The sequence below is a fragment of the Rosa chinensis genome, chromosome 4, assembly GCF_002994745.2.
Source record: "Rosa chinensis cultivar Old Blush chromosome 4, RchiOBHm-V2, whole genome shotgun sequence".
NCBI lineage: Eukaryota > Viridiplantae > Streptophyta > Magnoliopsida > Rosales > Rosaceae > Rosa > Rosa chinensis.
Window position 1 is genome coordinate 60622237 of NC_037091.1, and position 4120 is coordinate 60626356.

Below are 4120 nucleotides of genomic sequence, written 5' to 3' on the forward strand. Positions count from 1 at the left end.
TTGGGATGCCCTATACACCTATTGTTTTTCAGCTTTTCACAAAGTTAAGTATGCGTATGTGCCATTGTTTATGTCTCTCTGACAAGTTAACCCAAATTTTATTATTAGTTCAAAAATTCTCACCAGAGGTATTGATTAGTTCAATTTAGGGCATGCATATTCCTTTCTTTCTGGAGTTTTTGAAATAAATGGCCCTTTTTCTTTTGGTAATCTTGTAAGACCTACAACCCTCAGCAAAGCATGATTGTATTTCTACTCTTTTAGTATAATCTATTACATATGGAAGTGAAGATATAGTATAACCGATTCCTAATGAATCTTAGTCAGAGGACAAATTAAGTGGCATTTAGATTTACATGTAAATACTGTTATTGTCATATCAATTGCTTCAAGTTATAATACAACCCTTTAGTCCCTTCTCCATGGTTATAACTTGAAATTATATAACCTGGAATGTAGTAATTAGATTCACATCAAGATTATATAATTTCATCTTAAGCTGTGTATAAATGTTGCTGCTGGCCTATATATATATATATTAACACAAGTGCTAAATTTGTTAATGTTCTGCTGGCTCTTTTTATTTCTAACTTTGAAGTATAGTTTCTGATGCTTGACATGACATCTTTGGTTCTGTTTCTCATTAGTGTTAGTATAGCGCTTGGTTGTTCCTTAAGTTACTGGTTCTGGTAATTTCTGTTGCTCTCATATATGTCCTCATTGGGTTCAGTTTTGTGGGTGTACATGTTAGTGTCAGTGCATAGAGTTGAATTGCACTTGATATGCATTCTGGAGTTGCTTACTAATAGCTTAAGGCTTTAGGCTTGGAAGGATCATAGACGAGTAACACAAACAATTTTCGATTGGAATTGGAATGTTGCTAATCTACCACACTATTATATAAGTACACAAATTAAAATTAACACCAAATTTAACTTCCAGAAAACTCTTGGTTTCTTTGTGAAATGTCACTGCTTTTATTTTTCTGGTAATATGAATCTAATCTTGTCTGTACCTTCTTTTTAGATAATTTGGTTACATACGTGAATGTTTTCTTGCTATATTTGTAGTCGGGAACTTTCCAGGAATCGTAATTGCAGAGGAGCCAGAGTGGAAAGATAGCATTCGAGGTTCAATTGGTGTTGTAAATTTGGCTGGAATGCCCATTAGTACAAGATGGACTTCTGTGGTCTACTACCTTTACCTTTCTTTTGGTTATCCTACCTGTCTTTTTACAGTAAGTAGGACAATATGAAAAGAAGTTCTCGATAACTCTTGTTTTGTTACTTTATAGTAAGCATACAGCAAGTACTCATTACATATATAGAGATGGTAAAAGAAATTAGCCTGCGTACATCTTTGAGCTTGGGGATTTCCTTTTATCTATCTAAGGACCGCTAGCCACTATTCGACCAAGGCATTCTAGCTTCAAATGGGTCAGTTTGGTCTTACCAGTGGAAGATTTTTAGCTTTGCATCACATCTGTCTTGTTTTTATTTTTCTCTGACTTTGGGATCCATAGTATGGTAGGCCTCATGTGAGCTGTACCCGTCCCAAGCCTCCCAGAAAGGTCCCCAAGTCACCTCATAAGGTAATTTTTTCCCCAGATCTTTTACCTTTTTACTTTCGTGTTATGAATCTGTGCATAGATTTGTGGAGAAAACCCATTAGGATTCACTAGGAATGCAAATAAGTTAATTTGTTTGTGTATATGAAGATCAAAGTAGCTGAATCCAAGGATCAAGTTTGTTCCTTTTGCACATTTTTATGGTGGAAACCCATTAGGAGTCACAAGGAATGAAAATAAGTTATTCTATTAGTTGAGCAAAGTAGCTGAATTAGCTGAATCTGAGGGTATAGTCATGTCTTTTTAGATGTAGAATCTGAGGAAACACACAGAGGGCAAGTAGTTTTGATTTGATTGCTCTTGAGTGGTTTTGATTTGATTGCTCTTGAGTGGTTTTGTTTTTAGTTTGGGATTTTCGTCAATTGGGCTTGTGCTTATTTTTTTTAATACTATCAAGCAATTGGCAAGGGATTTGTAGTCCGGCATACTAAGTTTACAGAGAATTACAGGCTTTACTTCCGCAGTCATTTTATCCAAGGGTGTGATTCCTGTTCTTTCTCTTCGCTCTTCTCTTTTTGACAAGTTGCACTATATAATGGTGAATTATGAAATTCTATATTGCTATAGCATCTAGGAAGGTTGGGAAGTAATAAAATTTGGCAGATATGTTGGGATATTTCTAATTTTTTACTTGCAAGTTAATTTATTCAAGTATAATCTCCTAGCAATGTTGTTTCACAACATAGACATGGTCAATTATCATGTGCAGTTTAGTGATATATCAAGAGATAATGCATTAAAAAAAAGGTATAATCCATATTTTTCTTTGTTAGCAAAGAAATATGTGCTTCCTATAAAGGAAAATTGATTTGGAGGTTTTGTATGTGTACTGATCATTTATTTTCCTTCTGGTTTGCAGGTTGGAAGTAGTTCTTTTGTTCATAGTGTACCTTGCTTATGGATATGATGACGGCAGTGCTCTATCATACATTCTTCTTACAATGACCAGTTGGTTCATGGCACTTTCTTGGCTTTTTGCTCCTTATTTGTTCAACCCATGCCCATCTGGGTTTGAGTGGCAGAAGTAAGTGTCTTAAGAGGATTCCTATCATTTTAAGGGTTTCAAAAGAATCCCATTTTGGGCAGTTTGGTAATCAAATCTGGGAGTTAACACTGAGTACTAATGGAATTGATATATTTGTCTTAAGCTGAAAGATTGGTGGGCATTTGGGTGGAGTTTGCTTAGTCTACGTTACGTGTAAGTGATCTTCATCTTAGTTGGTGTTTGCTTTTCAATTACTGATCTTGGTTTATTGAATAGTTCCATGTATTTCTATATCTATAATTAAGCGTACATATATATAAAATTTTACTCATTAGTTAATGATTCATTGTACTTGAAGGTAGTTCAATTCTGCTCTTTTGTTTGACTCTAAAGTTAGATGTTTACGGTGTGCAGGAAATTAGAAGAACTTTTTGTTTCTGGGGAGCGCAAATGTTTCCAAAGATTGATTGGAATACTATTGCAGTTGAGATTATTGATTTGCTAGGTATTTGAAAACATTGAGATAAAGTCATTTATATGAGACATTGAAAGCTTGGATGAAGTGAAGAAGAGGTTCAAGGAAGAGTAGCTGTTCAGCCTTTAGTGATATTGTTCTCAATGTTGTTCTTGTGTTTTAATGTATGAATGATTGAGAAATACTATGTTTATGGTACATTTGATGCTTTAATGTATGGATTGGAGTACTTGAATTGATGAATTGCATTCAGATTTCTTTCTAATATGGATCGATACTATTATTTAGATAACAATGGAGTATTAATTATGCAAAATTCGGATTATTACATAACAATCGAGCAACAATTCACACAACAGACTTCTTATAACACACCAAAATTTAGTTGTGTGAAATTAAATCATGCAACAGTCATAGTCTAAAAACTGAAGTGGGAGGAGCAATCACACAACAGTAAAATTCAAAGGCATGTTGTCTGACGAGCTTAACCAACAACAGTTTGAAAACAAGTTTTGTTGTCTGAAGCATACACTTGCCACACATAGCATGGCTGCGTAGCAGCTCTACCTAGCATCTGTCGAGGGAAGGCACAACACTTATAACAAAAATATGTTGACTGTTTTTATGTCATACAACGGTGCAACACCGTTGTGTGATTTTTCATCACACAACGCTCCGATACACAACGGAGATCGTCCAAATCACACAATGATTTTGGTCCGTTGTCTGTTAGCTTTTTTGGCCTAGATATTGTAGAGAATTTGATGTATTGATTTTGAGTTGTGTTGGTCGGAGACCTTTTACAATGACCTAGGAGGGTCGTATTTATACAATCACATACATAAGGTTTAGGAAATAAATTACAATTAAATTAAATGAATATCGATCTTAATGACCGAAATTAAGATATGCTCCATATTACTTCATTTCTTAACCGCACTATTACTACTTCCTTCTTACGGCGCCACTATATTTGATTTGTTTTAATTTCTGCAAAATTGTCTTCAATGCCTCTAAACTCAATAAAATCTCG

The 4120-nt window shown here is 34.6% G+C and overlaps 1 long non-coding RNA gene across 1 annotated transcript; it reads left to right on the top strand.

Annotated features, from left to right (window-relative positions):
- The first annotated feature begins 1282 nt into the window (after positions 1-1282).
- LOC112200783 lies at positions 1283-3352 on the top strand. The gene is made up of 4 exons (XR_002936448.2): positions 1283-1436; positions 1523-1591; positions 2487-2825; positions 3027-3352. It is a non-coding gene; the product is annotated as an uncharacterized LOC112200783 (long non-coding RNA).
- Positions 3353-4120: the final 768 nt, after the last annotated feature.